Here is a 27,235-nt window from a genome sequence, read left to right on the forward strand (position 1 = left end):
GTCTTAGCTATGAAATTTGAATTTTCTAGTTTGCACGGTTCTTCTGCTTACGACCATTCCACCCTTAGAACGCCTGATCTTGTCTGATCTCAGAAGCTACCTAGGGTTGGGCCTGGTTAGTACTGGAATGGGAGACTGTCTGGGAATACCAGGTGTTGTAAGCTTTTCCAGTCCTGCAAACAATTAAAGCTTACATTTCCATGTTATTTACATCTTTTGCACAAATTTGTATTTGAAACTCTTTTGTGTTGTAAATGTTGATGTGTTAAAATGGAATGCTTTTTCTTGGTTTTGAACAAATATGGTCTTAGCTATGAAATTTGAATCCTCTAGTTTGCAAGGTTCTTCTGCTTACGGCCATTCCACCCTTAGAACGCCTGATCTTGTCTGATCTCAGAAGCTACCTAGGGTTGGGCCTGGTTAGTACTTGAATGGGAGACTGTCTGGGAATACCAGGTGTTGTAAGCTTTTCCAGTCCTGCAAACAATTAAAGCTTACATTTCCATGTTATTTACATCTTTTGCACAAATTTGTAGTTGAAACTCTTTTGTGTTGTAAATTTTGATGTGTTGAAATGGAATGCTTTTTCTTGGTTTTGAACAAATATGGTCTTAGCTATGAAATTTGAATCCTCTAGTTTGCAAGGTTTTTCTGCTTATGGCCATTCCACCCTTAGAACGCCTGGTCTCGTCTGATCTCAGAAGCTACCCAGGGTTGGGCCTGGTTAGTACTTGAATGGGAGACTGTCTGGGAATACCAGGTGTTGTAACCTTTTCCAATCCTGCAAACAATTAAAGCTTACATTTCCATGTTATTTACATCTTTTACACAAATTTGTAGTTGAAACTCTTTTGTGTTGTAAATTTTGATGTGTTGAAATGGAATACTTTTTCTTGGTTTTGAACAAATATGGTCTTAGCTATGAAATTTGATTCCTCTAGTTTGCAAGGCTCTTCTGCTTATGGCCATTCCACCCTTAGAACGCCTGATCTTGTCTGATCTCAGAAGCTACCTAGGGTTGGGCCTGGTTAGTACTTGAATGGGAGACTGTCTGGGAATACCAGGTGTTGTAAGCTTTTTCAATCCTGCAAACAATTAAAGCTTACATTTCCATTTTTTTCATCTCTTGCACAAATTTGTATTTGAAACTCTTTTGTGTTGTAAATTTTGATGTGTTGAAATGGAATGCTTTTTCTTGGTTTTGAACAAATATGGTCTTAGCTATGAAATTTGAATCCTCTAGTTTGCAAGGTTCTTCTGCTTACGGCCTTTCCACCCTTAGAACGCCTGATCTCGTCTGATCTCAGAAGCAACCTAGAGTTGGGCCTGGTTAGTACTTGAATGGGAGACTGTCTGGGAATACCAGTTGTTGTAAGCTTTTCCAATCCTGCAAACAATTAAAGCTTACATTTCCATGTTATTTACATCTTTTGCACAATTTTGTAGTTGAAACTCTTTTGTGTTGTAAATTTTGATGTGTTGAAATGGAATGCTTTTTCTTGGTTTTGAACAAATATGGTCTTAGCTATGAAATTTGAATCCTCTAGTTTGCAAGGTTCTTCTGCTTTCGGCCATTCCACCCTTAGAACACCTGATCTCGTCTGATCTCAGAAGCTACCTAGGGTTGGGCCTGGTTAGTACTTGAATGGGAGACTGTCTGGGTATACCAGGTGTTGTAAGCTTTTCCAATCCTGCAAACAATTAAAGCTTACATTTCCATGTTATTTACATCTTTTGCACAAATTTGTAGTTGAAACTCTTTTGTGTTGTAAATGTTGATGTGTTGAAATGGAATGCTTTTTCTTGATTTTGAACAAATATGGTCTTATCTCTGAAATTTGAATCCTCTAGTTTGCAAGGTTCTTCTGCTTACGGCCATTCCACCCTTAGAACGCCTGATCTCGTCTGATATCAGAAGCTACCTAGGGTTGGGCCTGGTTAGTACTTCAATGGGAGGCTGTCTGGGAATACCAGGTGTTGTAAGCTTTTCCAATCCTGCAAACATTTAAAGCTTACATTTCCATTTTTTTACATCTTTTGCACAAATTTGTAGTTGAAACTCTTTTGTGTTGTAAATGTTGATGTGTTGAAATGGAATGCTTTTTCTTGATTTTGAACAAATGTGGACTTATCTATGAAATTTGAATCCTCTAGTTTGCAAGGTTCTTCTGCTTACGGCCATTCCACCCTTAGAACGCCTGATCTCGTCTGATCTCAGAAGGTACCTAGGGTTGGGCCTGGTTAGTACTTGAATGGGAGACTGAATGGGAGTACCAGGTGTTGTAAGCTTTTCCAGTCCTGCAAACAATTAAAGCTTACATTTCCATGTTATTTACATCTTTTGCACAAATTTGTAGTTGAAACTCTTTTCTGTTGTAAATTTTGATGTGTTGAAATGGAATGCTTTTTCCTGGTTTTGAACAAATATGGTCTTAGCTATGAAATTTGAATTTTCTAGTTTGCACGGTTCTTCTGCTTACGGCCATTCCACCCTTAGAACGCCTGATCTTGTCTGATCTCAGAAGCTACCTAGGGTTGGGCCTGGTTAGTACTTGAATGGGAGACTGTCTGGGAATACCAGGTGTTGTAAGCTTTTCCAGTCCTGCAAACAATTAAAGCTTACATTTCCATGTTATTTACATCTTTTCCACAAATTTGTATTTGAAACTCTTTTGTGTTGTAAATGTTGATGTGTTAAAATGGAATGCTTTTTCTTGGTTTTGAACAAATATGGTCTTAGCTATGAAATTTGAATCCTCTAGTTTGCAAGGTTCTTCAGCTAACGGCCATTCCACCCTTAGAACGCCTGATCTCGTCTGATCTCAGAAGCTACCTAGGGTTGGGCCTGGTTAGTACTTGAATGGGAGACTGTCTGGGAATACCAGGTGTTGTAAGCTTTTTCAATCCTGCAAACAATTAAAGCTTACATTTCCATTTTTTTCATCTCTTGCACAAATTTGTATTTGAAACTCTTTTGTGTTGTAAATTTTGATGTGTTGAAATGGAATGCTTTTTCTTGGTTTTGAACAAATATGGTCTTAGCTATGAAATTTGAATCCTCTAGTTTGCAAAGTTCATCTGCTTACGGCCATTCCACCCTTAGAACGCCTGATCTTGTCTGATCTCAGAAGATACCTAGGGTTGGGCCTGGTTAGTACTTGAATGGGAGACTGTCTGGGAATACCAGGTGTTGTAAGCTTTTCCAGTCCTGCAAACAATTAAAGCTTACATTTCCATGTTATTTACATCTTTTGCACAAATTTGTAGTTGAAACTCTTTTGTGTTGTAAATTTTGATGTGTTGAAATGGAATGTTTTTTCTTGGTTTTGAACAAATATGGTCTTAGCTATGAAATTTGAATCCTCTAGTTTGCAAGGTTCTTCTGCTTATGGCCATTCCACCCTCAGAACGCCTGATCTCGTCTGATCTCAGAAGCTACCTAGGGTTGGGCCTGGTTAGTACTTGAATAGGAGACTGTCTGGGAATACCAGGTGTTGTAAGCTTTTTCAATCCTGCAAACAATTAAAGCTTACATTTCCATTTTGTTTTCATCTTTTGCACAAATTTGTATTTGAAACTCTTTTGTGTTGTAAATGTTGATGTGTTGAAATGGAATGCTTTTTCTTGATTTTAAACAAATATGGTCTTATCTATGAAATTTGAATCCTCTAGTTTGCAAGGTTCTTCTGCTTCTGGCCTTCCACCCTTAGAACGCCTGATCTCGTCTGATCTCAGAAGCTACCTAGGGTTGGGCCTGGTTAGTACTTGAATGGGAGACAGTCTGGGTATGCAGGTGTTGTAAGCTTTTCCAATCCTGCAAACAATTAAAGCTTACATTTCCATGTTATTTACATCTTTTACACAAATTTGTAGTTGAAACTCTTTTGTGTTGTAAATGTTGATGTGTTGAAATGGAATGCTTTTTCTTGGTTTTAAACAAATATGGTCTTAGCTCTGAAATTTGAATCCTCTAGTTTGGAAGGTTCTTCTGCTTACGGCCATTCCACCCTTAGAACGCCTGATCTCGTCTGATCTCAGAAGCTACATAGGGTTGGGCCTGGTTAGTAGTTGAATGGGAGAGTGTATGGGAATACCAGGTGTTGTAAGCTTTTCCAGTCCTGCAAACAATTAAAGCTTACATTTCCATGTTATTTACATCTTTTGCACAAATTTGTAGTTGAAACTCTTTTGTGTTGTAAATTTTGATGTGTTGAAATGGAATGCTTTTTCTTGATTTTGAACAAATATGGTCTTATCTATGAAATTTGAATCCTCTAGTTTGCAAAGTTCTTCTGCTTATGGCCATTCCACCCTTAGAACGCCTGATCTTGTCTGATCTCAGAAGCTACCTAGGGTTGGGCCTGGTTAGTACTTGAATGGGAGACTGTCTGGGAATACCAGGTGTTGTAAGCTTTTCCAATCCTGCAAACAATTAAAGCTTACATTTCCATGTTATTTACATCTTTTGCACAAATTTGTAGTTGAAACTCTTTTGTGTTGTAAATTTTGATGTGTTGAAATGGAATGCTTTTTCTTGGTTTTGAACAAATATGGTCTTATCTATGAAATTTGAATCCTCTAGTTTGCAAGATTCTTCTGCTTACGGCCATTCCACCCTTAGAATGCCTGATCTTGTCTGATCTCAGAAGCTAACTAGGGTTGGACCTGGTTAGTACTTGAATGGGAGACTGAATGGGAATACCAGGTGTTGTAAGCTTTTTCAATCCTGCAAACAAAGAAAGCTTACATTTCCATTTTTTTTTCATCTTTTGCACAAATTTGTATTTGAAACTCTTTTGTGTTGTAAATGTTGATGTGTTGAAATGGATTGCTTTTTCTTGATTTTAAACAAATATGGTCTTATCTATGAAATTTGAATCCTCTAGTTTGGAAGGTTCTTCTGCTTGCGGCCATTCCACCCTTAGAACGCCTCATCTCGTCTGATCTCAGAAGCTATCTAGGGTTGGGCCTGGTTAGTACTTGAATGGGAGACTGTCTGGGAATACCAGGTGTTGTAAGCTTTTCCAATCCTGCAAACAATTAAAGCTTACATTTCCATGTTATTTACATCTTTTGCACAAATTTGTAGTTGAAACTCTTTTGTGTTGTAAATTTTGATGTGTTAAAATGGAATGCTTTTTCTTGGTTTTGAACAAATATGGTCTTAGCTATGAAATTTGAATCCTCTAGTTTGAAAGGTTCTTCTGCTTACGGCCATTCCACCCTTAGAACGCCTGATCTCGTCTGATCTCAGAAGCTACCTAGGGTTGGGCCTGGTTAGTACTTGAATGGGAGACTGAATGGGAATACCAGGTGTTGTAAGCTTTTCCAGTCCTGCAAACAATTAAAGCTTACATTTCCATGTTATTTACATCTTTTGCACAAATTTGTAGTTGAAACTCTTTTGTGTTGTAAATTTTGATGTGTTGAAATGGAATGCTTTTTCTTGGTTTTGAACAAATATGGTCTTATCTATGAAATTTGAATCCTCTAGTTTGCAAGCTTCTTCTGCTTACGGCCATTCCACCCTTAGAATGCCTGATCTTGTCTGATCTCAGAAGCTAGCTAGGGGTGGGCCTGGTTAGTACTTGAATAGGAGACTGTCTGGGTATACCAGGTGTTGTAAGCTTTTCCAATCCTGCAAACAATTAAAGCTTACATTTCCATGTTATTTACGTCTTTTACACAAATTTGTAGTTGAAACTCTTTTGTGTTGTAAATGTTGATGTGTTGAAATGGAATGCTTTTTCTTGGTTTTAAACAAATATGGTCTTAGCTATGAAATTTGAATCCTCTAGTTTGGAAGGTTCTTCTGCTTACGGCCATTCCACCCTTAGAACGCCTGATCTCGTCTGATCTCAGAAGCTACATAGGGTTGGGCCTGGTTAGTAGTTGAATGGGAGAGTGTATTGGAATACCAGGTGTTGTAAGCTTTTCCAGTCCTGCAAACAATTAAAGCTTACATTTCCATGTTATTTACATCTTTTGCACAAATTTGTAGTTGAAACTCTTTTGTGTTGTAAATTTTGATGTGTTGAAATGGAATGCTTTTTCTTGGTTTTGAACAAATATGGTCTTATCTATGAAATTTGAATCCTCTAGTTTGCAAAGTTCTTCTGCTTATGGCCATTCCACCCTTAGAACGCCTGATCTTGTCTGATCTCAGAAGCTACCTAGGGTTGGGCCTGGTTAGTACTTGAATGGGAGACTGTCTGGGAATACCAGGTGTTGTAAGCTTTTCCAGTCCTGCAAACAATTAAAGCTTACATTTCCATGTTATTTACATCTTTTGCACAAATTTGTAGTTGAAACTCTTTTGTGTTGTAAATTTTGATGTGTTGAAATGGAATGTTTTTTCTTGGTTTTGAACAAATATGGTCTTAGCTATGAAATTTGAATCCTCTAGTTTGCAAGGTTCTTCTGCTTATGGCCATTCCACCCTCAGAACGCCTGATCTCGTCTGATCTCAGAAGCTACCTAGGGTTGGGCCTGGTTAGTACTTGAATAGGAGACTGTCTGGGAATACCAGGTGTTGTAAGCTTTTTCAATCCTGCAAACAATTAAAGCTTACATTTCCATTTTGTTTTCATCTTTTGCACAAATTTGTATTTGAAACTCTTTTGTGTTGTAAATGTTGATGTGTTGAAATGGAATGCTTTTTCTTGATTTTAAACAAATATGGTCTTATCTATGAAATTTGAATCCTCTAGTTTGCAAGGTTCTTCTGCTTCTGGCCTTCCACCCTTAGAACGCCTGATCTCGTCTGATCTCAGAAGCTACCTAGGGTTGGGCCTGGTTAGTACTTGAATGGGAGACAGTCTGGGTATACCAGGTGTTGTAAGCTTTTCCAATCCTGCAAACAATTAAAGCTTACATTTCCATGTTATTTACATCTTTTACACAAATTTGTAGTTGAAACTCTTTTGTGTTGTAAATGTTGATGTGTTGAAATGGAATGCTTTTTCTTGGTTTTGAACAAATATGGTCTTAGCTATGAAATTTGAATCCTCTAGTTTGGAAGGTTCTTCTGCTTACGGCCATTCCACCCTTAGAACGCCTGATCTCGTCTGATCTCAGAAGCTACCTCGGGTTGGGCCTGGTTAGTAGTTGAATGGGAGAGTGTATGGGAATACCAGGTGTTGTAAGCTTTTCCAGTCCTGCAAACAATTAAAGCTTACATTTCCATGTTATTTACATCTTTTGCACAAATTTGTAGTTGAAACTCTTTTGTGTTGTAAATTTTGATGTGTTGAAATGGAATGCTTTTTCTTGGTTTTGAACAAATATGGTCTTATCTATGAAATTTGAATCCTCTAGTTTGCAAAGTTCTTCTGCTTATGGCCATTCCACCCTTAGAACGCCTGATCTTGTCTGATCTCAGAAGCTACCTAGGGTTGGGCCTGGTTAGTACTTGAATGGGAGACTGTCTGGGAATACCAGGTGTTGTAAGCTTTTCCAGTCCTGCAAACAATTAAAGCTTACATTTCCATGTTATTTACATCTTTTGCACAAATTTGTAGTTGAAACTCTTTTGTGTTGTAAATGTTGATGTGTTAAAATGGAATGCTTTTTCTTGATTTTGAACAAATATGGTCTTAGCTATGAAATTTGAATCCTCTAGTTTGCAAGGTTTTTCTGCTTACGGCCATTCCACCCTTAGATCGGCTGATCTCGTCTGATCTCAGAAGCTACCTAGGGTTGGGCCTGGTTAGTACTTGAATGGGAGACTGACTGGGAATACCAGGTGTTGTAAGCTTTTCCAGTCCTGCAAACAATTAAAGCTTACATTTCCATGTTATTTACATCTTTTGCACAAATTTGTAGTTGAAACTCTTTTGTGTTGTAAATTTTGATGTGTTGAAATGGAATGCTTTTTCTTGGTTTTGAACAAATATGGTCTTATCTATGAAATTTGAATCCTCTAGTTTGCAAGATTCTTCTGCTTACGGCCATTCCACCCTTAGAATGCCTGATCTTGTCTGATCTCAGAAGCTAACTAGGGTTGGACCTGGTTAGTACTTGAATGGGAGACTGAATGGGAATACCAGGTGTTGTAAGCTTTTTCAATCCTGCAAACAAAGAAAGCTTACATTTCCATTTTTTTTTCATCTTTTGCACAAATTTGTATTTGAAACTCTTTTGTTTTTTAAATGTTGATGTGTTGAAATGGATTGCTTTTTCTTGATTTTAAACAAATATGGTCTTATCTATGAAATTTGAATCCTCTAGTTTGCAAGGTTATTCTGCTTGCGGCCATTCCACCCTTAGAACGCCTCATCTCGTCTGATCTCAGAAGCTATCTAGGGTTGGGCCTGGTTAGTACTTGAATGGGAGAATGTCTGGGAATACCAAGTGTTGTAAGCTTTTCCAATCCTGCAAACAATTAAAGCTTACATTTCCATGTTATTTACATCTTTTGCACAAATTTGTAGTTGAAACTCTTTTGTGTTGTAAATTTTGATGTGTTAAAATGGAATGCTTTTTCTTGGTTTTGAACAAATATGGTCTTAGCTATGAAATTTGAATCCTCTAGTTTGAAAGGTTCTTCTGTTTACGGCCATTCCACCCTTAGAACGCCTGATCTTGTCTGATCTCAGAAGCTACCTAGGGTTGGGCCTGGTTAGTACTTGAATGGGAGACTGTCTGGGAATACCAGGTGTTGTAAGCTTTTTCAATTCTGCAAACAATGAAAGCTTACATTTCCATTTTTTTTTCATCTTTTGCACAAATTTGTATTTGAAACTCTTTTGTGTTGTAAATGTTGATGTGTTGAAATGGAATGCTTTTTCTTGGTTTTAAACAAATATGGTCTTATCTATGAAATTTGAATTCTCTAGTTTGCACAGTTCTTCTGCTTACAGCCATTCCACTCTTAGAACGCCTGATCTTGTCTGATCTCAGAAGCTATCTAGGGTTGGGCCTGGTTAGTACTTGAATGGGAGAATGTCTGGGAATACCAGGTGTTGTAAGCTTTTCCAATCCTGCAAACAATTAAAGCTTACATTTCCATGTTATTTACATCTTTTGCACAAATTTGTAGTTGAAACTCTTTTGTGTTGTAAATTTTGATGTGTTAAAATGGAATGCTTTTTCTTGGTTTTGAACAAATATGGTCTTAGCTATGAAATTTGAATCCTCTAGTTTGAAAGGTTCTTCTGTTTACGGCCATTCCACCATTAGAACGCCTGATCTTGTCTGATCTCAGAAGCTACCTAGGGTTGGGCCTGGTTAGTACTTGAATGGGAGACTGTCTGGGAATACCAGGTGTTGTAAGCTTTTTCAATTCTGCAAACAATGAAAGCTTACATTTCCATTTTTTTTTCATCTTTTGCACAAATTTGTATTTGAAACTCTTTTGTGTTGTAAATGTTGATGTGTTGAAATGGAATGCTTTTTCTTGGTTTTAAACAAATATGGTCTTATCTATGAAATTTGAATTCTCTAGTTTGCACAATTCTTCTGCTTACAGCCATTCCACTCTTAGAACGCCTGATCTTGTCTGATCTCAGAAGCTACCTAGGGTTGGGCCTGGTTAGTACTTGAATGGGAGACTGTCTGGGAATACCAGGTGTTGTAAGCTTTTCCAGTCCTGCAAACAATTAAAGCTTACATTTCCATGTCATTTACATCTTTTGTACAAATTTGTAGTTGAAACTCTTTTGTGTTGTAAATGTTGATGTGTTGAAATGGAATGCTTTTTCTTGGTTTTGAACAAATATGGTCTTATCTATGAAATTTGAATCCTCTAGTTTGCAAGGCTCTTCTGCTTACGGCCATTCCACCCTTAGAACGCCTGATCTCGTCTGATCTCAGAAGCTAGCTAGGGTTGGGCCTGGTTAGTACTTGAATGGGAGACTGAATGGGAATACCAGGTGTTGTAAGCTTTTTCAATCCTGCAAACAAAGAAAGCTTACATTTCCATGTTATTTACATCTTTTGCAAAAATTTGTAGTTGAAACTCTTTTGTGTTGTAAAGGTTGATGTGTTGAAATGGAATGCTTTTTCTTGGTTTTGAACAAATATGGTCTTATCTATGAAATTTGAATCCTCTAGTTTGCAAGGTTCTTCTGCTTACGGCCATTCCACCCTTAGAATGCCTGATCTTGTCTGATCTCAGAAGCTACCTAGGGTTGGGCCTGGTTAGTACTTGAATGGGAGACTGGATGGGAATACCAGGTGTTGTAAGCTTTTCCAGTCCTGCAAACAATTAAAGCTTACATTTCCATGTTATTTACATCTTTTGCACAAATTTGTAGTTGAAACTCTTTTGTGTTGTAAATTTTGATGTGTTAAAATGGAATGCTTTTTCTTGGTTTTGAACAAATATGGTCTTATCTATGAAATTTGAATCCTCTAGTTTGAAAGGTTCTTCTGCTTACGGCCATTCCACCCTTAGAACGCCTCATCTCGTCTGATCTCAGAAGCTACCTCGGGTTGGGCCTGGTTAGTACTTGAATGGGAGACTGTCTGGAAATACCAGGTGTTGTAAGCTTTTCCAATCCTGCAAACAATTAAAGCTTACATTTCCATGTTATTTACATCTTTTGCACAAATTTGTAGTTGAAACTCTTTTGTGTTGTAAATTTTGATGTGTTAAAATGGAATGCTTTTCCTTGGTTTTGAACAAATATGGTCTTAGCTATGAAATTTGAATTCTCTAGTTTGCACAGATCTTCTGTTTACGGCCATTCCACCCTTAGAACGCCTGATCTTGTCTGATCTCAGAAGCTACCTCGGGTTGGGCCTGGTTAGTACTTGAATGGGAGACTGTCTGGGAATACCAGGTGTTGTAAGCTTTTTCAATCCTGCAAACAATGAAAGCTTACATTTCCATTTTTTTTTTCATCTTTTGCACAAATTTGTATTTGAAACTCTTTTGTGTTGTAAATGTTGATGTGTTGAAATGGAATGCTTTTTCTTGGTTTTAAACAAATATGGTCTTATCTATGAAATTTGAATTCTCTAGTTTGCACAGTTCTTCTGCTTACGGCCATTCCACCCTTAGAACGCCTGATCTTGTCTGATCTCAGAAGCTACCTAGGGTTGGGCCTGGTTAGTACTTGAATGGGAGACTGTCTGGGAATACCAGGTGTTGTAAGCTTTTCCAGTCCTGCAAACAATTAAAGCTTACATTTCCATGTTATTTACATCTTTTGTACAAATTTGTAGTTGAAACTCTTTTGTGTTGTAAATGTTGATGTGTTGAAATGGAATGCTTTTTCTTGGTATTGAACAAATGTGGTCTTATCTATGAAATTTGAATCCTCTAGTTTGCAAGGCTCTTCTGCTTACGGCCATTCCACCCTTAGAACGCCTGATCTCGTCTGATCTTAGAAGCTACCTAGGGTTGGGCCTGGTTAGTACTTGAATGGGAGACTGAATGGGAATACCAGGTTTTGTAAGCTTTTCCAGTCCTGCAAACAATTAAAGCTTACATTTCCATGTTATTTACATCTTTTGCACAAATTTGTAGTTGAAACTCTTTTGTGTTGTAAATGTTGATGTGTTAAAATGGAATGCTTTTTCTTGATTTTGAACAAATATGGTCTTAGCTATGAAATTTGAATCCTCTAGTTTGCAATGTTCTTCTGCTTACGGCCATTCCACCCTTAGAATGCCTGATCTTGTCTGATCTCAGAAGCTACCTAGGGTTGGGCCTGGTTAGTACTTGAATGGGAGACTGGATGGGAATACCAGGTGTTGTAAGCTTTTCCAGTCCTGCAAACAATTAAAGCTTACATTTCCATGTTATTTACATCTTTTGCACAAATTTGTAGTTGAAACTCTTTTGTGTTGTAAATTTTGATGTGTTAAAATGGAATGCTTTTTCTTGGTTTTGAACAAATATGGTCTTATCTATGAAATTTGAATCCTCTAGTTTGAAAGGTTCTTCTGCTTACGGCCATTCCACCCTTAGAACGCCTCATCTCGTCTGATCTCAGAAGCTACCTCGGGTTGGGCCTGGTTAGTACTTGAATGGGAGACTGTCTGGAAATACCAGGTGTTGTAAGCTTTTCCAATCCTGCAAACAATTAAAGCTTACATTTCCATGTTATTTACATCTTTTGCACAAATTTGTAGTTGAAACTCTTTTGTGTTGTAAATTTTGATGTGTTAAAATGGAATGCTTTTTCTTGATTTTGAACAAATATGGTCTTAGCTATGAAATTTGAATCCTCTAGTTTGCAATGTTCTTCTGCTTACGGCCATTCCACCCTTAGAATGCCTGATCTTGTCTGATCTCAGAAGCTAGCTAGGGTTGGGCCTGGTTAGTACTTGAATGGGAGACTGAATGGGAATACCAGGTGTTGTAAGCTTTTTCAATCCTGCAAACAAAGAAAGCTTACATTTCCATGTTATTTACATCTTTTGCAAAAATTTGTAGTTGAAACTCTTTTGTGTTGTAAATGTTGATGTGTTAAAATGGAATGCTTTTTCTTGGTTTTGAACAAATATGGTCTTAGCTATGAAATTTGAATCCTCTAGTTTGCAAGGTTCTTCTGCTTACGGCCATTCCACCCTTAGATCGCCTGATCTCGTCTGATCTCAGAAGCTATCTAGGGTTGGGCCTGGTTAGTACTTGAATGGGAGACTGTCTGGGAATACCAGGTGTTGTAAGCTTTTCCAGTCCTGCAAACAATTAAAGCTTACATTTCCATGTTATTTACATCTTTTGCACAAATTTGTAGTTGAAACTCTTTTGTGTTGTAAATTTTGATGTGTTGAAATGGAATGCTTTTTCTTGGTTTTGAACAAATATGGTCTTATCTATGAAATTTGAATCCTCTAGTTTGCAAGGTTCTTCTGCTTACGGCCATTCCACCCTTAGAATGCCTGATCTTGTCTGATCTCAGAAGCTACCTAGGGTTGGGCCTGGTTAGTACTTGAATGGGAGACTGGATGGGAATACCAGGTGTTGTAAGCTTTTCCAGTCCTGCAAACAATTAAAGCTTACATTTCCATGTTATTTACATCTTTTGCACAAATTTGTAGTTGAAACTCTTTTGTGTTGTAAATTTTGATGTGTTGAAATGGAATGCTTTTTCTTGGTTTTGAACAAATATGGTCTTATCTATGAAATTTGAATCCTCTAGTTTGAAAAGTTCTTCTGCTTACGGCCATTCCACCCTTAGAACGCCTCATCTCGTCTGATCTCAGAAGCTACCTCGGGTTGGGCCTGGTTAGTACTTGAATGGGAGACTGTCTGGAAATACCAGGTGTTGTAAGCTTTTCCAGTCCTGCAAACAATTAAAGCTTACATTTCCATGTTATTTACATCTTTTGCACAAATTTGTAGTTGAAACTCTTTTGTGTTGTAAATTTTGATGTGTTAAAATGGAATGCTTTTCCTTGGTTTTGAACAAATATGGTCTTAGCCATGAAATTTGAATTCTCTAGTTTGCACAGATCTTCTGTTTACGGCCATTCCACCCTTAGAACGCCTGATCTTGTCTGATCTCAGAAGCTACCTAGGGTTGGGCCTGGTTAGTACTTGAATGGGAGACTGTCTGGGAATACCAGGTGTTGTAAGCTTTTCCAGTCCTGCAAACAATTAAAGCTTACATTTCCATGTTATTTACATCTTTTGTACAAATTTGTAGTTGAAACTCTTTTGTGTTGTAAATGTTGATGTGTTGAAATGGAATGCTTTTTCTTGGTTTTGAACAAATATGGTCTTATCTATGAAATTTGAATCCTCTAGTTTGCAAGGCTCTTCTGCTTACGGCCATTCCACCCTTAGAACGCCTGATCTCGTCTGATCTCAGAAGCTACCTAGGGTTGGGCCTGGTTAGTACTTGAATGGGAGACTGAATGGGAATACCAGGTTTTGTAAGCTTTTCCAGTCCTGCAAACAATTAAAGCTTACATTTCCATGTTATTTACATCTTTTGCACAAATTTGTAGTTGAAACTCTTTTGTGTTGTAAATTTTGATGTGTTAAAATGGAATGCTTTTTCTTGGTTTTGAACAAATATGGTCTTATCTATGAAATTTGAATCCTCTAGTTTGAAAGGTTCTTCTGCTTACGGCCATTCCACCCTTAGAACGTCTGATCTCAGAAACAACCTAGAGTTGGGCCTGGTTAGTACTTGAATGGGAGACTGTTTGGGAATACCAGGTGTTGTAAGCTTTTCCAATCCTGCAAACAATTAAAGCTTACATTTCCATGTTATTTACATCTTTTGCACAAATTTGTATTTGAAACTCTTTTGTGTTGTAAATGTTGATGTGTTGAAATGGAATGATTTTTATTGGTTTTGAACAAATATGGTCTTAGCTATGAAATTTGAATCCTCTAGTTTGCAAGGTTCTTCTGCTTACGGCCATTCCACCCTTTGAATACCTGATCTCGTCTGATCTCAGAAGCTACCTAGGGTTGGGCCTGGTTAGTACTTGAATGGGAGACTGTCTGGGAATAGCAGGTGTTGTAAGCTTTTTCAAACCTGCAAACAATTAAAGCTTACATTTCCATTTTTTTTCATCTTTTGCACAAATTTGTATTTGAATCTCTTTTGTGTTGTAAATGTTGATTTGTTGAAATGGAATGCTTTTTCTTGGTTTTGAACAAATATGGTCTTGGCTATAATATTTGAATCCTCTAGTTTGTAAGGTTCTTCTGCTTACGGCCATTCCACCCTTAGAACGCCTGATCTCGTCTGATCTCAGAAGCAACCTAGAGTTTGGCCTGGTTAGTACTCGAATGGGAGACTGTCTGGGTATACCAGGTGTTGTAAGCTTTTCCAATCCTGCAAACAATTAAAGCTTACATTTCCATGTTATTTACATCTTTTCCACAAATTTGTAGTTGAAACTCTTTTGTGTTGTAAATGTTGATGTGTTGAAATGGAATGCTTTTTCTTGGTTTTAAACAAATATGGTCTTAGCTATGAAATTTGAATCCTCTAGTTTGCAAGGTTCTTCTGCTTACGGCCATTCCACCCTTAGAACGCCTGATCTCGTCTGAGCTCAGAAGCTACCTAGGGTTGGGCCTGGTTAGTACTTGAATGGGTGACTGAATGGGAATACCAGGTGTTGTAAGCTTTTCCAGTCCTGCAAACAATTAAAGCTTACATTTCCATGTTATTTACATCTTTTGCACAAATTTGTAGTTGAAACTCTTTTGTGTTGTAAATGTTGATGTGTTGAAGTGGAATGCTTTTTCTTGATTTTAAACAAATATGGTCTTATCTATGAAATTTGAATCCTCTAGTTTGGAAGGTTCTTCTGCTTACGGCCATTCCACCCTTAGAACGCCTCATCTCGTCTGATCTCAGAAGCTACCTAGGGTTGGGCCTGGTTAGTACTTGAATGGGAGACTGTCTGGGAATACCAGGTGTTGTAAGCTTTTCCAGTCCTGCAAACAATTAAAGCTTACATTTCCATGTTATTTACATCTTTTGCACAAATTTGTAGTTGAAACTCTTTTGTGATGTAAATTTTGATGTGTTGAAATTGAATGCTTTTTCTTGGTTTTGAACAAATATGGTCTTAGCTATGAAATTTGAATCCTCTAGTTTGCAAGGTTCTTCTGCTTACGGCCATTCCACCCTTAGAACGCCTGATATCCTCTGATCTCAGAAGCTACCTAGAGTTGGGCCTGGTTAGTACTTGAATGGGAGACTGTCTGGGAATACCAGGTGTTGTAAGCTTTTCCAGTCCTGCAAACAATTAAAGCTTACATTTCCATGTTATTTACTTCTTTTGCACAAATTTGTAGTTGAAACTCTTTTGTGTTGTAAATTTTGATGTGTTGAAATGGAATGCTTTTTCTTGGTTTTGAACAAATATGGTCTTAGCTATGAAATTTGAATCCTCTAGTTTGCAAGGCTCTTCTGCTTACGGCCTATCCACCCTTAGAACGCCTGATCTCGTCTGATCTCAGAAGCAACCTAGAGTTGGGACTGGTTAGTACTTGAATGGGAGACTGTCTGGGAATACCAGTTGTTGTAAGCTTTTCCAATCCTGCAAACAATTAAAGCTTACATTTCCATGTTATTTACATCTTTTGCACAAATTTGTAGTTGAAACTCTTTTGTGTTGTAAATTTTGATGTGTTGAAATGGAATGCTTTTTCTTGGTTTTGAACAAATATGGTCTTAGCTATGAAATTTGAATCCTCTAGTTTGCAAGGTTCGTCTGCTTACGGCCATTACACCCTTAGAACACCTGATCTCGTCTGATCTCAGAAGCTACCTAGGGTTGCGCAAGGTTAGTACTTGAATGGGAGACTGTATGGGTATACCAGGTGTTGTAAGCTTTTCCAATCCTGCAAACAATTAAAGCTTACATTTCCATGTTATTTACATCTTTTACACAAATTTGTAGTTGAAACTCTTTTGTGTTGTAAATGTTGATGTGTTGAAATGGAATGCTTTTTCTTGGTTTTGAACAAATATGGTCTTAGCTATGAAATTTGAAACCTCTAGTTTGCAAGGTTCTTCTGCTTACGGCCATTCCACCCTTAGAACGTCTGATCTCAGAAACAACCTAGAGTTGGGCCTGGTTAGTACTTGAATGGGAGACTGTCTGGGAATACCAGGTGTTGTAAGCTTTTCCAATCCTGCAAACAATTAAAGCTTACATTTCCATGTTATTTACATCTTTTGCACAAATTTGTATTTGAAACTCTTTTGTGTTGTAAATGTTGATGTGTTGAAATGGAATGATTTTTATTGGTTTTGAACAAATATGGTCTTAGCTATGAAATTTGAATCCTCTAGTTTGCAAGGTTCTTCTGCTTACGGCCATTCCACCCTTTGAATACCTGATCTCGTCTGATCTCAGAAGCTACCTAGGGTTGGGCCTGGTTAGTACTTGAATGGGAGACTGTCTGGGAATAGCAGGTGTTGTAAGCTTTTTCAAACCTGCAAACAATTAAAGCTTACATTTCCATTTTTTTTCATCTTTTGCACAAATTTGTATTTGAATCTCTTTTGTGTTGTAAATGTTGATTTGTTGAAATGGAATGCTTTTTCTTGGTTTTGAACAAATATGGTCTTGGCTATAATATTTGAATCCTCTAGTTTGTAAGGTTCTTCTGCTTACGGCCATTCCACCCTTAGAACGCCTGATCTCGTCTGATCTCAGAAGCAACCTAGAGTTGGGCCTGGTTAGTACTTGAATGGGAGACTGTCTGGGTATACCAGGTGTTGTAAGCTTTTCCAATCCTGCAAACAATTAAAGCTTACATTTCCATGTTATTTACATCTTTTCCACAAATTTGTAGTTGAAACTCTTTTGTGTTGTAAATGTTGATGTGTTGAAATGGAATGCTTTTTCTTGGTTTTGAACAAATATGGTCTTAGCTATGAAATTTGAATCCTCTAGTTTGCAAGGTTCTTCTGCTTCCGGCCATTCCACCCTTAGAACGCCTGATCTCGTCTGATATCAGAAGCTACCTAGGGTTGGGCCTGGTTAGTACTTCAATGGGAGGCTGTCTGGGAATACCAGGTGTTGTAAGCTTTTCCAATCCTGCAAACAATTAAAGCTTACATTTCCATGTTATTTACATCTTTTGCACAAATTTGTAGTTGAAACTCTTTTGTGATGTAAATTTTGATGTGTTGAAATTGAATGCTTTTTCTTGGTTTTGAACAAATATGGTCTTAGCTATGAAATTTGAATCCTGTAGTTTGCAAGGTTCTTCTGCTTACGGCCATTCCACCCTTAGAACGCCTGATCTCTTCTGATCTCAGAAGCTACCTAGAGTTTGGCCTGGTTAGTACTTGAATGGGAGACTGGATGGGAATACCAGGTGTTGTAAGCTTTTCCAGTCCTGCAAACAATTAAAGCTTACATTTCCATGTTATTTACTTCTTTTGCACAAATTTGTAGTTGAAACTCTTTTGTGTTGTAAATTTTGATGTGTTGAAATGGAATGCTTTTTCTTGGTTTTGAACAAATATGGTCTTAGCTATGAAATTTGAATCCTCTAGTTTGCAAGGCTCTTCTGCTTACGGCCTATCCACCCTTAGAACGCCTGATCTCGTCTGATCTCAGAAGCAACCTAGAGTTGGGCCTGGTTAGTACTTGAATGGGAGACTGTCTGGGAATAGCAGGTGTTGTAAGCTTTTTCAAACCTGCAAACAATTAAAGCTTACATTTCCATTTTTTTTCATCTTTTGCACAAATTTGTATTTGAATCTCTTTTGTGTTGTAAATGTTGATTTGTTGAAATGGAATGCTTTTTCTTGGTTTTGAACAAATATGGTCTTGGCTATAATATTTGAATCCTCTAGTTTGTAAGGTTCTTCTGCTTACGGCAATTCCACCCTTAGAACGCCTGATCTCGTCTGATCTCAGAAGCAACCTAGAGTTGGGCCTGGTTAGTACTTGAATGGGAGACTGTCTGGGTATACCAGGTGTTGTAAGCTTTTCCAATCCTGCAAACAATTAAAGCTTACATTTCCATGTTATTTACATCTTTTCCACAAATTTGTAGTTGAAACTCTTTTGTGTTGTAAATGTTGATGTGTTGAAATGGAATGCTTTTTCTTGGTTTTGAACAAATATGGTCTTAGCTATGAAATTTGAATCCTCTAGTTTGCAAGGTTCTTCTGCTTCCGGCCATTCCACCCTTAGAACGCCTGATCTCGTCTGATATCAGAAGCTACCTAGGGTTGGGCCTGGTTAGTACTTCAATGGGAGGCTGTCTGGGAATACCAGGTGTTGTAAGCTTTTCCAATCCTGCAAACAATTAAAGCTTACATTTCCATTTTTTTACATCTTTTGCACAAATTTGTAGTTGAAACTCTTTTGTGTTGTAAATGTTGATGTGTTGAAATGGAATGCTTTTTCTTGGTTTTGAACAAATATGGTCTTAGCTATGAAATTTGAATCCTCTAGTTTGCAAGGTTTTTCTGCTTATGGCCATTCCACCCTTAGAACGCCTGGTCTCGTCTGATCTCAGAAGCTACCCAGGGTTGGGCCTGGTTAGTACTTGAATGGGAGACTGTCTGGGAATACCAGGTGTTGTAAGCTTTTTCAATCCTGCAAACAATTAAAGCTTACATTTCCATTTTTTTCATCTCTTGCACAAATTTGTATTTGAAACTCTTTTGTGTTGTAAATTTTGATGTGTTGAAATGGAATGCTTTTTCTTGGTTTTGAACAAATATGGTCTTAGCTATGAAATTTGAATCCTCTAGTTTGCAAAGCTCTTCTGCTTACGGCCATTCCACCCTTAGAACGCCTGATCTTGTCTGATCTCAGAAGCTACCTAGGGTTGGGCCTGGTTAGTACTTGAATGGGAGACTGTCTGGGAATACCAGGTGTTGTAAGCTTTTCCAGTCCTGCAAACAATTAAAGCTTACATTTCCATGTTATTTACATCTTTTGCACAAATTTGTAGTTGAAACTCTTTTGTGTTGTAAATTTTGATGTGTTGAAATGGAATGTTTTTTCTTGGTTTTGAACAAATATGGTCTTAGCTATGAAATTTGAATCCTCTAGTTTGCAAAGCTCTTCTGCTTACGGCCATTCCACCCTTAGAACGCCTGATCTTGTCTGATCTCAGAAGCTACCTAGGGTTGGGCCTGGTTAGTACTTGAATGGGAGACTGAATGGGAATACCAGGTGTTGTAAGCTTTTCCAGTCCTGCAAACAATTAAAGCTTACATTGCCATGTTATTTATATCTTTTGCACAAATTTGTAGTTGAAACTCTTTTGTGTTGTAAATGTTGATGTGTTGAAATGGAATGCTTTTTCTTGATTTTAAACAAATATGGTCTTATCTATGAAATTTGAATCCTCTAATTTGCAAGGTTCTTCTGCTTCCGGCCTTCCACCCTTAGAACGCTTGATCTCGTCTGATCTCAGAAGCTACCTAGGGTTGGGCCTGGTTAGTACTTGAATGGGAGACAGTCTGGGTATACCAGGTGTTGTAAGCTTTTCCAATCCTGCAAACAATTAAAGCTTACATTTCCATGTTATTTACATCTTTTACACAAATTTGTAGTTGAAACTCTTTTGTGTTGTAAATGTTGATGTGTTGAAATGGAATGCTTTTTCTTGGTTTTAAACAAATATGGTCTTAGCTATGAAATTTGAATCCTCTAGTTTGGAAGGTTCTTCTGCTTACGGCCATTCCACCCTTAGAACGCCTGATCTCGTCTGATCTCAGAAGCTACCTAGGGTTGGGCCTGGTTAGTAGTTGAATGGGAGAGTGTATGGGAATACCAGGTGTTGTAAGCTTTTCCAGTCCTGCAAACAATTAAAGCTTACATTTCCATGTTATTTACATCTTTTGCACAAATTTGTAGTTGAAACTCTTTTGTGTTGTAAATTTTGATGTGTTGAAATGGAATGCTTTTTCTTGGTTTTGAACAAATATGGTCTTATCTATGAAATTTGAATCCTCTAGTTTGCAAGGTTCTTCTGCTTATGGCCATTCCACCCTTAGAACGCCTGATCTCGTCTGATCTCAGAAGCTACCTAGGGTTGGGCCTGGTTAGTACTTGAATGGGAGACTGTCTGGGAATACCAGGTGTTGTAAGCTTTTCCAGTCCTGCAAACAATTAAAGCTTACATTTCCATGTTATTTACATCTTTTGCACAAATTTGTAGTTGAAACTCTTTTGTGTTGTAAATTTTGATGTGTTGAAATGGAATGCTTTTTCTTGGTTTTGAACAAATATGGTCTTAGCTATGAAATTTGAATCCTCTAGTTTGCAAAGTTCTTCTGCTTACGGCCATTCCACCCTTAGAACGCCTGCTCTTGTCTGATCTCAGAAGCTAGCTAGGGTTGGGCCTGGTTAGTACTTGAATGGGAGACTGTCTGGGAATACCAGGTGTTGTAAGCTTTTCCAGTCCTGCAAACAATTAAAGCTTACATTTCCATGTTATTTACATCTTTTGCACAAATTTGAAGTTGAAACTCTTTTGTGTTGTAAATTTTGATGTGTTGAAATGGAATGCTTTTTCTTGGTTTTGAACAAATATGGTCTTATCTATGAAATTTGAATCCTCTAGTTTGCAAGGTTCTTCTGCTTACGGCCATTCCACCCTTAGAATGCCTGATCTTGTCTGATCTCAGAAGCTAACTAGGGTTGGGCCTGGTTAGTACTTGAATGGGAGACTGAATGGGAATACCAGGTGTTGTAAGCTTTTTCAATCCTGCAAACAAAGAAAGCTTACATTTCCATTTTTTTTTCATCTTTTGCACAAATTTGTATTTGAAACTCTTTTGTGTTGTAAATGTTGATGTGTTGAAATGGATTGCTTTTTCTTGATTTTAAACAAATATGGTCTTATCTATGAAATTTGAATCCTCTAGTTTGCAAGGTTCTTCTGCTTGCGGCCATTCCACCCTTAGAACGCCTCATATCGTCTGATCTCAGAAGCTACCTCGGGTTGGGCCTGGTTAGTACTTGAATGGGAGACTTTCTGGGAATACCAGGTGTTGTAAGCTTTTCCAATCCTGCAAACAATTAAAGCTTACATTTCCATGTTATTTACATCTTTTGCACAAATTTGTAGTTGAAACTCTTTTGTGTTGTAAATTTTGATGTGTTAAAATGGAATGCTTTTTCTTGGTTTTGAACAAATATGGTCTTAGCTATGAAATTTGAATTCTCTAGTTTGCAAGGTTCTTCTGCTTACGGCCATTCCACCCTTAGAACGCCTAATCTCGTCTGATCTCAGAAGCTACCTAGGGTTGGGCCTGGTTAGTACTTGAATGGGAGACTGTCTGGGAATACCAGGTGTTGTAAGCTTTTCCAGTCCTGCAAACAATTAAAGCTAACATTTCCATGTTATTTACATCTTTTGCACAAATTTGTAGTTGAAACTCTTTTGTGTTGTAAATTTTGATGTGTTAAAATGGAATGCTTTTCCTTGGTTTTGAACAAATATGGTCTTAGCTATGAAATTTGAATTCTCTAGTTTGCACAGTTCTTCTGTATACGGCCATTCCACCCTTAGAACGCCTGATCTTGTCTGATCTCAGAAGCTACCTAGGTTTGGGCCTGGTTAGTACTTGAATGGGAGACTGTCTGGGAATACCAGGTGTTGTAAGCTTTTCCAGTCCTGCAAACAATTAAAGCTTACATTTCCATGTTATTTACATCTTTTGTACAAATTTGTAGTTGAAACTCTTTTGTGTTGTAAATGTTGATGTGTTGAAATGGAATGCTTTTTCTTGGTTTTGAACAAATATGGTCTTATCTATGAAATTTGAATCCTCTAGTTTGCAATGTTCTTCTGCTTACGGCCATTCCACCCTTAGAACGCCTGATCTCATCTGATCTCAGAAGGTACCTAGGGTTGGGCCTGGTTAGTACTTGAATGGGAGACTGAATGGGAATACCAGGTGTTGTAAGCTTTTCCAGTCCTGCAAACAATTAAAGCTTACATTTCCATGTTATTTACATCTTTTGCACAAATTTGTAGTTGAAACTCTTTTGTGTTGTAAATGTTGATGTGTTAAAATGGAATGCTTTTTCTTGATTTTGAACAAATATGGTCTTAGCTATGAAATTTGAATCCTCTAGTTTGCAATGTCCTTCTGCTTACGGCCATTCCACCCTTAGAATGCCTGATCTCGTCTGATCTCAGAAGCTACCTAGGGTTGGGCCTGGTTAGTACTTGAATGGGAGACTGAATGGGAATACCAGGTGTTGTAAGCTTTTTCAATCCTGCAAACAAAGAAAGCTTACATTTCCATTTTTTTTTCATCTTTTGCACAAATTTGTATTTGAAACTCTTTTGTGTTGTAAATTTTGATGTGTTAAAATGGAATGCTTTTCCTTGGTTTTGAACAAATATGGTCTTAGCTATGAAATTTGAATTCTCTAGTTTGCACAGTTCTTCTGTTTACGGCCATTCCACCCTTAGAACGCCTGATCTTGTCTGATCTCAGAAGCTACCTAGGGTTGGGCCTGGTTAGTACTTGAATGGGAGACTGTCTGGGAATACCAGGTGTTGTAAGCTTTTCCAGTCCTGCAAACAATTAAAGCTTACATTTCCATGTTATTTACATCTTTTGTACAAATTTGTAGTTGAAACTCTTTTGTGTTGTAAATGTTGATGTGTTGAAATGGAATGCTTTTTCTTGGTTTTGAACAAATATGGTCTTATCTATGAAATTTGAATCCTCTAGTTTGCAATGTTCTTCTGCTTACGGCCATTCCACCCTTAGAACGCCTGATCTCGTCTGATCTCAGAAGCTACCTAGGGTTGGGCCTGGTTAGTACTTGAATGGGAGACTGAATGGGAATACCAGGTGTTGTAAGCTTTTCCAGTCCTGCAAACAATTAAAGCTTACATTTCCATGTTATTTACATCTTTTGCACAAATTTGTAGTTGAAACTCTTTTGTGTTGTAAATGTTGATGTGTTAAAATGGAATGCTTTTTCTTGATTTTGAACAAATATGGTCTTAGCTATGAAATTTGAATCCTCTAGTTTGCAATGTTCTTCTGCTTACGGCCATTCCACCCTTAGAATGCCTGATCTCGTCTGATCTCAGAAGCTACCTAGGGTTGGGCCTGGTTAGTACTTGAATGGGAGACTGAATGGGAACACCAGGTGTTGTAAGCTTTTTCAATCCTGCAAACAAAGAAAGCTTACATTTCCATTTTTTTTTCATCTTTTGCAAAAATTTGTATTTGAAACTCTTTTGTGTTGTAAATGTTGATGTGTTGAAATGGATTGCTTTTTCTTGGTTTTGAACAAATATGGTCTTATCTATGAAATTTGAATCCTCTAGTTTGCAAGGTTCTTCTGCTTACGGCCATTCCACCCTTAGAACGCCTCATCTCATCTGATCTCAGAAGCTACCTCGGGTTGGGCCTGGTTAGTACTTGAATGGGAGACTGTCTGGGAATACCAGGTGTTGTAAGCTTTTCCAATCCTGCAAACAATTAAAGCTTACATTTCCATGTTATTTACATAATTTGCACAAATTTGTAGTTGAAACTCTTTTGTGTTGTAAATTTTGATGTGTTGAAATGGAATGCTTTTTCTTGATTTTGAACAAATATGGTCTTAGCTATGAAATTTGAATCCTCTAGTTTGCAAAGTTCTTCTGCTTACGGCCATTCCACCCTTAGAACGCCTGCTCTTGTCTGATCTCAGAAGCTAGCTAGGGTTGGGCCTGGTTAGTACTTGAATGGGAGACTGTCTGGGAATACCAGGTGTTGTAAGCTTTTCCAGTCCTGCAAACAATTAAAGCTTACATTTCCATGTTATTTACATCTTTTGCACAAATTTGTAGTTGAAACTCTTTTGTGTTGTAAATGTTGATGTGTTAAAATGGAATGCTTTTTCTTGATTTTGAACAAATATGGTCTTAGCTATGAAATTTGAATCCTCTAGTTTGCAAGGTTTTTCTGCTTATGGCCATTCGACCCTTAGATCGCCTGATTTCGTCTGATCTCAGAAGCTACCTAGGGTTGGGCCTGGTTAGTACTTGAATGGGAGACTGTCTGGGAATACCAGGTGTTGTAAGCTTTTCCAGTCCTGCAAACAATTAAAGCTTACATTTCCATGTTATTTACATCTTTTGCACAAATTTGAAGTTGAAACTCTTTTGTGTTGTAAATTTTGATGTGTTGAAATGGAATGCTTTTACTTGGTTTTGAACAAATATGGTCTTATCTATGAAATTTGAATCCTCTAGTTTGCAAGGTTCTTCTGCTTACGGCCATTCCACCCTTAGAATGCCTGATCTTGTCTGATCTCAGAAGCTAACTAGGGTTGGGCCTGGTTAGTACTTGAATGGGAGACTGAATGGGAATACCAGGTGTTGTAAGCTTTTTCAATCCTGCAAACAAAGAAAGCTTACATTTCCATTTTTTTTTCATCTTTTGCACAAATTTGTATTTGAAACTCTTTTGTGTTGTAAATGTTGATGTGTTGAAATGGATTGCTTTTTCTTGATTTTAAACAAATATGGTCTTATCTATGAAATTTGAATCCTCTAGTTTGCAAGGTTCTTCTGCTTGCGGCCATTCCACCCTTAGAACGCCTCATATCGTCTGATCTCAGAAGCTACCTCGGGTTGGGCCTGGTTAGTACTTGAATGGGAGACTTTCTGGGAATACCAGGTGTTGTAAGCTTTTCCAATCCTGCAAACAATTAAAGCTTACATTTCCATGTTATTTACATCTTTTGCACAAATTTGTAGTTGAAACTCTTTTGTGTTGTAAATTTTGATGTGTTAAAATGGAATGCTTTTTCTTGGTTTTGAACAAATATGGTCTTAGCTATGAAATTTGAATTCTCTAGTTTGCAAGGTTCTTCTGCTTACGGCCATTCCACCCTTAGAACGCCTAATCTCGTCTGATCTCAGAAGCTACCTAGGGTTGGGCCTGGTTAGTACTTGAATGGGAGACTGTCTGGGAATACCAGGTGTTGTAAGCTTTTCCAGTCCTGCAAACAATTAAAGCTTACATTTCCATGTTATTTACATCTTTTGCACAAATTTGTAGTTGAAACTCTTTTGTGTTGTAAATTTTGATGTGTTAAAATGGAATGCTTTTTCTTGGTTTTGAACAAATATGGTCTTATCTATGAAATTTGAATCCTCTAGTTTGCAATGTTCTTCTGCTTACGGCCATTCCACCCTTAGAACGCCTGATCTCATCTGATCTCAGAAGGTACCTAGGGTTGGGCCTGGTTAGTACTTGAATGGGAGACTGTCTGGGAATACCAGGTGTTGTAAGCTTTTCCAGTCCTGCAAACAATTAAAGCTTACATTTCCATGTTATTTACATCTTTTGCACAAATTTGTAGTTGAAACTCTTTTGTGTTGTAAATGTTGATGTGTTAAAATGGAATGCTTTTTCTTGATTTTGAACAAATATGGTCTTAGCTATGAAATTTGAATCCTCTAGTTTGCAATGTCCTTCTGCTTACGGCCATTCCACCCTTAGAATGCCTGATCTCGTCTGATCTCAGAAGCTACCTAGGGTTGGGCCTGTTTAGTACTTGAATGGGAGACTGAATGGGAATACCAGGTGTTGTAAGCTTTTTCAATCCTGCAAACAAAGAAAGCTTACATTTCCATTTTTTTTTCATCTTTTGCACAAATTTGTATTTGAAACTCTTTTGTGTTGTAAATTTTGATGTGTTAAAATGGAATGCTTTTCCTTGGTTTTGAACAAATATGGTCTTAGCTATGAAATTTGAATTCTCTAGTTTGCACAGTTCTTCTGTTTACGGCCATTCCACCCTTAGAACGCCTGATCTTGTCTGATCTCAGAAGCTACCTAGGGTTGGGCCTGGTTAGTACTTGAATGGGAGACTGTCTGGGAATACCAGGTGTTGTAAGCTTTTCCAGTCCTGCAAACAATTAAAGCTTACATTTCCATGTTATTTACATCTTTTGTACAAATTTGTAGTTGAAACTCTTTTGTGTTGTAAATGTTGATGTGTTGAAATGGAATGCTTTTTCTTGGTTTTGAACAAATATGGTCTTATCTATGAAATTTGAATCCTCTAGTTTGCAATGTTCTTCTGCTTACGGCCATTCCACCCTTAGAACGCCTGATCTCGTCTGATCTCAGAAGCTACCTAGGGTTGGGCCTGGTTAGTACTTGAATGGGAGACTGAATGGGAATACCAGGTGTTGTAAGCTTTTCCAGTCCTGCAAACAATTAAAGCTTACATTTCCATGTTATTTACATCTTTTGCACAAATTTGTAGTTGAAACTCTTTTGTGTTGTAAATGTTGATGTGTTAAAATGGAATGCTTTTTCTTGATTTTGAACAAATATGGTCTTAGCTATGAAATTTGAATCCTCTAGTTTGCAATGTTCTTCTGCTTACGGCCATTCCACCCTTAGAATGCCTGATCTCGTCTGATCTCAGAAGCTACCTAGGGTTGGGCCTGGTTAGTACTTGAATGGGAGACTGAATGGGAATACCAGGTGTTGTAAGCTTTTTCAATCCTGCAAACAAAGAAAGCTTACATTTCCATTTTTTTTTCATCTTTTGCAAAAATTTGTATTTGAAACTCTTTTGTGTTGTAAATGTTGATGTGTTGAAATGGATTGCTTTTTCTTGGTTTTGAACAAATATGGTCTTATCTATGAAATTTGAATCCTCTAGTTTGCAAGGTTCTTCTGCTTACGGCCATTCCACCCTTAGAACGCCTCATCTCATCTGATCTCAGAAGCTACCTCGGGTTGGGCCTGGTTAGTACTTGAATGGGAGACTGTCTGGGAATACCAGGTGTTGTAAGCTTTTCCAATCCTGCAAACAATTAAAGCTTACATTTCCATGTTATTTACAT

General features: G+C 37.6%; 85 pseudogenes; all 85 read left to right on the forward strand.

Annotated features, from left to right (window-relative positions):
* Positions 1–45: 45 nt before the first annotated feature.
* LOC140568570 (5S ribosomal RNA) lies at positions 46–164 on the forward strand (annotated as a pseudogene).
* Positions 165–349: 185 nt separating this feature from the next.
* On the forward strand, positions 350–468 carry LOC140570977 (5S ribosomal RNA; annotated as a pseudogene).
* A 185-nt stretch (positions 469–653) lies between these two features.
* Positions 654–772, forward strand: LOC140572608 (5S ribosomal RNA; annotated as a pseudogene).
* Positions 773–957: 185 nt separating this feature from the next.
* On the forward strand, positions 958–1,076 carry LOC140571819 (5S ribosomal RNA; annotated as a pseudogene).
* Positions 1,077–1,259: 183 nt separating this feature from the next.
* Positions 1,260–1,378, forward strand: LOC140567874 (5S ribosomal RNA; annotated as a pseudogene).
* Positions 1,379–1,563: 185 nt separating this feature from the next.
* Positions 1,564–1,682, forward strand: LOC140571809 (5S ribosomal RNA; annotated as a pseudogene).
* Positions 1,683–1,867: 185 nt separating this feature from the next.
* Positions 1,868–1,986, forward strand: LOC140573232 (5S ribosomal RNA; annotated as a pseudogene).
* Positions 1,987–2,170: 184 nt separating this feature from the next.
* Positions 2,171–2,289, forward strand: LOC140571810 (5S ribosomal RNA; annotated as a pseudogene).
* Positions 2,290–2,474: 185 nt separating this feature from the next.
* On the forward strand, positions 2,475–2,593 carry LOC140570978 (5S ribosomal RNA; annotated as a pseudogene).
* Positions 2,594–2,778: 185 nt separating this feature from the next.
* On the forward strand, positions 2,779–2,897 carry LOC140570054 (5S ribosomal RNA; annotated as a pseudogene).
* A 183-nt stretch (positions 2,898–3,080) lies between these two features.
* LOC140571479 (5S ribosomal RNA) lies at positions 3,081–3,199 on the forward strand (annotated as a pseudogene).
* Positions 3,200–3,384: 185 nt separating this feature from the next.
* Positions 3,385–3,503, forward strand: LOC140573403 (5S ribosomal RNA; annotated as a pseudogene).
* A 487-nt stretch (positions 3,504–3,990) lies between these two features.
* LOC140573283 (5S ribosomal RNA) lies at positions 3,991–4,109 on the forward strand (annotated as a pseudogene).
* Positions 4,110–4,294: 185 nt separating this feature from the next.
* LOC140571820 (5S ribosomal RNA) lies at positions 4,295–4,413 on the forward strand (annotated as a pseudogene).
* Positions 4,414–4,598: 185 nt separating this feature from the next.
* Positions 4,599–4,717, forward strand: LOC140571600 (5S ribosomal RNA; annotated as a pseudogene).
* Positions 4,718–4,902: 185 nt separating this feature from the next.
* On the forward strand, positions 4,903–5,021 carry LOC140566177 (5S ribosomal RNA; annotated as a pseudogene).
* A 185-nt stretch (positions 5,022–5,206) lies between these two features.
* On the forward strand, positions 5,207–5,325 carry LOC140567489 (5S ribosomal RNA; annotated as a pseudogene).
* A 185-nt stretch (positions 5,326–5,510) lies between these two features.
* Positions 5,511–5,629, forward strand: LOC140567125 (5S ribosomal RNA; annotated as a pseudogene).
* Positions 5,630–5,814: 185 nt separating this feature from the next.
* Positions 5,815–5,933, forward strand: LOC140566936 (5S ribosomal RNA; annotated as a pseudogene).
* A 185-nt stretch (positions 5,934–6,118) lies between these two features.
* On the forward strand, positions 6,119–6,237 carry LOC140571821 (5S ribosomal RNA; annotated as a pseudogene).
* A 185-nt stretch (positions 6,238–6,422) lies between these two features.
* On the forward strand, positions 6,423–6,541 carry LOC140573415 (5S ribosomal RNA; annotated as a pseudogene).
* Positions 6,542–7,029: 488 nt separating this feature from the next.
* LOC140567613 (5S ribosomal RNA) lies at positions 7,030–7,148 on the forward strand (annotated as a pseudogene).
* A 185-nt stretch (positions 7,149–7,333) lies between these two features.
* LOC140571822 (5S ribosomal RNA) lies at positions 7,334–7,452 on the forward strand (annotated as a pseudogene).
* Positions 7,453–7,637: 185 nt separating this feature from the next.
* LOC140573008 (5S ribosomal RNA) lies at positions 7,638–7,756 on the forward strand (annotated as a pseudogene).
* A 185-nt stretch (positions 7,757–7,941) lies between these two features.
* Positions 7,942–8,060, forward strand: LOC140571601 (5S ribosomal RNA; annotated as a pseudogene).
* Positions 8,061–8,245: 185 nt separating this feature from the next.
* Positions 8,246–8,364, forward strand: LOC140568400 (5S ribosomal RNA; annotated as a pseudogene).
* A 185-nt stretch (positions 8,365–8,549) lies between these two features.
* Positions 8,550–8,668, forward strand: LOC140571812 (5S ribosomal RNA; annotated as a pseudogene).
* A 185-nt stretch (positions 8,669–8,853) lies between these two features.
* LOC140567298 (5S ribosomal RNA) lies at positions 8,854–8,972 on the forward strand (annotated as a pseudogene).
* A 185-nt stretch (positions 8,973–9,157) lies between these two features.
* On the forward strand, positions 9,158–9,276 carry LOC140566255 (5S ribosomal RNA; annotated as a pseudogene).
* Positions 9,277–9,461: 185 nt separating this feature from the next.
* On the forward strand, positions 9,462–9,580 carry LOC140572241 (5S ribosomal RNA; annotated as a pseudogene).
* A 185-nt stretch (positions 9,581–9,765) lies between these two features.
* On the forward strand, positions 9,766–9,884 carry LOC140566802 (5S ribosomal RNA; annotated as a pseudogene).
* A 185-nt stretch (positions 9,885–10,069) lies between these two features.
* Positions 10,070–10,188, forward strand: LOC140573337 (5S ribosomal RNA; annotated as a pseudogene).
* A 185-nt stretch (positions 10,189–10,373) lies between these two features.
* On the forward strand, positions 10,374–10,492 carry LOC140567876 (5S ribosomal RNA; annotated as a pseudogene).
* A 185-nt stretch (positions 10,493–10,677) lies between these two features.
* On the forward strand, positions 10,678–10,796 carry LOC140566422 (5S ribosomal RNA; annotated as a pseudogene).
* Positions 10,797–10,982: 186 nt separating this feature from the next.
* LOC140570979 (5S ribosomal RNA) lies at positions 10,983–11,101 on the forward strand (annotated as a pseudogene).
* A 185-nt stretch (positions 11,102–11,286) lies between these two features.
* On the forward strand, positions 11,287–11,405 carry LOC140566677 (5S ribosomal RNA; annotated as a pseudogene).
* A 185-nt stretch (positions 11,406–11,590) lies between these two features.
* On the forward strand, positions 11,591–11,709 carry LOC140573338 (5S ribosomal RNA; annotated as a pseudogene).
* Positions 11,710–11,894: 185 nt separating this feature from the next.
* Positions 11,895–12,013, forward strand: LOC140567877 (5S ribosomal RNA; annotated as a pseudogene).
* A 185-nt stretch (positions 12,014–12,198) lies between these two features.
* Positions 12,199–12,317, forward strand: LOC140573149 (5S ribosomal RNA; annotated as a pseudogene).
* Positions 12,318–12,502: 185 nt separating this feature from the next.
* On the forward strand, positions 12,503–12,621 carry LOC140567384 (5S ribosomal RNA; annotated as a pseudogene).
* A 185-nt stretch (positions 12,622–12,806) lies between these two features.
* Positions 12,807–12,925, forward strand: LOC140573339 (5S ribosomal RNA; annotated as a pseudogene).
* A 185-nt stretch (positions 12,926–13,110) lies between these two features.
* Positions 13,111–13,229, forward strand: LOC140567878 (5S ribosomal RNA; annotated as a pseudogene).
* A 185-nt stretch (positions 13,230–13,414) lies between these two features.
* On the forward strand, positions 13,415–13,533 carry LOC140571813 (5S ribosomal RNA; annotated as a pseudogene).
* Positions 13,534–13,718: 185 nt separating this feature from the next.
* LOC140572411 (5S ribosomal RNA) lies at positions 13,719–13,837 on the forward strand (annotated as a pseudogene).
* A 479-nt stretch (positions 13,838–14,316) lies between these two features.
* On the forward strand, positions 14,317–14,435 carry LOC140571444 (5S ribosomal RNA; annotated as a pseudogene).
* A 184-nt stretch (positions 14,436–14,619) lies between these two features.
* LOC140568187 (5S ribosomal RNA) lies at positions 14,620–14,738 on the forward strand (annotated as a pseudogene).
* A 185-nt stretch (positions 14,739–14,923) lies between these two features.
* LOC140570116 (5S ribosomal RNA) lies at positions 14,924–15,042 on the forward strand (annotated as a pseudogene).
* A 185-nt stretch (positions 15,043–15,227) lies between these two features.
* LOC140572673 (5S ribosomal RNA) lies at positions 15,228–15,346 on the forward strand (annotated as a pseudogene).
* A 185-nt stretch (positions 15,347–15,531) lies between these two features.
* On the forward strand, positions 15,532–15,650 carry LOC140567408 (5S ribosomal RNA; annotated as a pseudogene).
* A 185-nt stretch (positions 15,651–15,835) lies between these two features.
* LOC140567773 (5S ribosomal RNA) lies at positions 15,836–15,954 on the forward strand (annotated as a pseudogene).
* A 185-nt stretch (positions 15,955–16,139) lies between these two features.
* On the forward strand, positions 16,140–16,258 carry LOC140567446 (5S ribosomal RNA; annotated as a pseudogene).
* Positions 16,259–16,737: 479 nt separating this feature from the next.
* Positions 16,738–16,856, forward strand: LOC140571445 (5S ribosomal RNA; annotated as a pseudogene).
* Positions 16,857–17,040: 184 nt separating this feature from the next.
* Positions 17,041–17,159, forward strand: LOC140566801 (5S ribosomal RNA; annotated as a pseudogene).
* Positions 17,160–17,344: 185 nt separating this feature from the next.
* On the forward strand, positions 17,345–17,463 carry LOC140567529 (5S ribosomal RNA; annotated as a pseudogene).
* Positions 17,464–17,648: 185 nt separating this feature from the next.
* Positions 17,649–17,767, forward strand: LOC140567527 (5S ribosomal RNA; annotated as a pseudogene).
* Positions 17,768–17,952: 185 nt separating this feature from the next.
* LOC140567952 (5S ribosomal RNA) lies at positions 17,953–18,071 on the forward strand (annotated as a pseudogene).
* A 184-nt stretch (positions 18,072–18,255) lies between these two features.
* Positions 18,256–18,374, forward strand: LOC140567455 (5S ribosomal RNA; annotated as a pseudogene).
* Positions 18,375–18,559: 185 nt separating this feature from the next.
* Positions 18,560–18,678, forward strand: LOC140567531 (5S ribosomal RNA; annotated as a pseudogene).
* Positions 18,679–18,862: 184 nt separating this feature from the next.
* Positions 18,863–18,981, forward strand: LOC140570118 (5S ribosomal RNA; annotated as a pseudogene).
* A 183-nt stretch (positions 18,982–19,164) lies between these two features.
* LOC140570980 (5S ribosomal RNA) lies at positions 19,165–19,283 on the forward strand (annotated as a pseudogene).
* A 185-nt stretch (positions 19,284–19,468) lies between these two features.
* LOC140572014 (5S ribosomal RNA) lies at positions 19,469–19,587 on the forward strand (annotated as a pseudogene).
* Positions 19,588–20,075: 488 nt separating this feature from the next.
* Positions 20,076–20,194, forward strand: LOC140566595 (5S ribosomal RNA; annotated as a pseudogene).
* A 185-nt stretch (positions 20,195–20,379) lies between these two features.
* Positions 20,380–20,498, forward strand: LOC140566184 (5S ribosomal RNA; annotated as a pseudogene).
* Positions 20,499–20,683: 185 nt separating this feature from the next.
* Positions 20,684–20,802, forward strand: LOC140566510 (5S ribosomal RNA; annotated as a pseudogene).
* Positions 20,803–20,987: 185 nt separating this feature from the next.
* On the forward strand, positions 20,988–21,106 carry LOC140570163 (5S ribosomal RNA; annotated as a pseudogene).
* A 185-nt stretch (positions 21,107–21,291) lies between these two features.
* LOC140568356 (5S ribosomal RNA) lies at positions 21,292–21,410 on the forward strand (annotated as a pseudogene).
* A 185-nt stretch (positions 21,411–21,595) lies between these two features.
* Positions 21,596–21,714, forward strand: LOC140571623 (5S ribosomal RNA; annotated as a pseudogene).
* Positions 21,715–21,899: 185 nt separating this feature from the next.
* LOC140567561 (5S ribosomal RNA) lies at positions 21,900–22,018 on the forward strand (annotated as a pseudogene).
* A 185-nt stretch (positions 22,019–22,203) lies between these two features.
* Positions 22,204–22,322, forward strand: LOC140570121 (5S ribosomal RNA; annotated as a pseudogene).
* A 185-nt stretch (positions 22,323–22,507) lies between these two features.
* LOC140570973 (5S ribosomal RNA) lies at positions 22,508–22,626 on the forward strand (annotated as a pseudogene).
* A 185-nt stretch (positions 22,627–22,811) lies between these two features.
* Positions 22,812–22,930, forward strand: LOC140571814 (5S ribosomal RNA; annotated as a pseudogene).
* A 185-nt stretch (positions 22,931–23,115) lies between these two features.
* On the forward strand, positions 23,116–23,234 carry LOC140567501 (5S ribosomal RNA; annotated as a pseudogene).
* Positions 23,235–23,419: 185 nt separating this feature from the next.
* Positions 23,420–23,538, forward strand: LOC140571324 (5S ribosomal RNA; annotated as a pseudogene).
* A 185-nt stretch (positions 23,539–23,723) lies between these two features.
* On the forward strand, positions 23,724–23,842 carry LOC140566624 (5S ribosomal RNA; annotated as a pseudogene).
* A 185-nt stretch (positions 23,843–24,027) lies between these two features.
* On the forward strand, positions 24,028–24,146 carry LOC140566511 (5S ribosomal RNA; annotated as a pseudogene).
* A 185-nt stretch (positions 24,147–24,331) lies between these two features.
* Positions 24,332–24,450, forward strand: LOC140567045 (5S ribosomal RNA; annotated as a pseudogene).
* Positions 24,451–24,635: 185 nt separating this feature from the next.
* LOC140570165 (5S ribosomal RNA) lies at positions 24,636–24,754 on the forward strand (annotated as a pseudogene).
* A 185-nt stretch (positions 24,755–24,939) lies between these two features.
* LOC140568357 (5S ribosomal RNA) lies at positions 24,940–25,058 on the forward strand (annotated as a pseudogene).
* Positions 25,059–25,243: 185 nt separating this feature from the next.
* On the forward strand, positions 25,244–25,362 carry LOC140571624 (5S ribosomal RNA; annotated as a pseudogene).
* A 185-nt stretch (positions 25,363–25,547) lies between these two features.
* On the forward strand, positions 25,548–25,666 carry LOC140572718 (5S ribosomal RNA; annotated as a pseudogene).
* Positions 25,667–25,851: 185 nt separating this feature from the next.
* LOC140572345 (5S ribosomal RNA) lies at positions 25,852–25,970 on the forward strand (annotated as a pseudogene).
* A 185-nt stretch (positions 25,971–26,155) lies between these two features.
* LOC140571815 (5S ribosomal RNA) lies at positions 26,156–26,274 on the forward strand (annotated as a pseudogene).
* A 185-nt stretch (positions 26,275–26,459) lies between these two features.
* Positions 26,460–26,578, forward strand: LOC140567512 (5S ribosomal RNA; annotated as a pseudogene).
* Positions 26,579–26,763: 185 nt separating this feature from the next.
* Positions 26,764–26,882, forward strand: LOC140570974 (5S ribosomal RNA; annotated as a pseudogene).
* Positions 26,883–27,067: 185 nt separating this feature from the next.
* LOC140566625 (5S ribosomal RNA) lies at positions 27,068–27,186 on the forward strand (annotated as a pseudogene).
* The last annotated feature ends 49 nt before the right edge of the window (positions 27,187–27,235 follow it).

This window comes from Salminus brasiliensis, chromosome 11 (assembly GCF_030463535.1).
Source record: "Salminus brasiliensis chromosome 11, fSalBra1.hap2, whole genome shotgun sequence".
Classification (NCBI taxonomy): domain Eukaryota; kingdom Metazoa; phylum Chordata; class Actinopteri; order Characiformes; family Bryconidae; genus Salminus; species Salminus brasiliensis.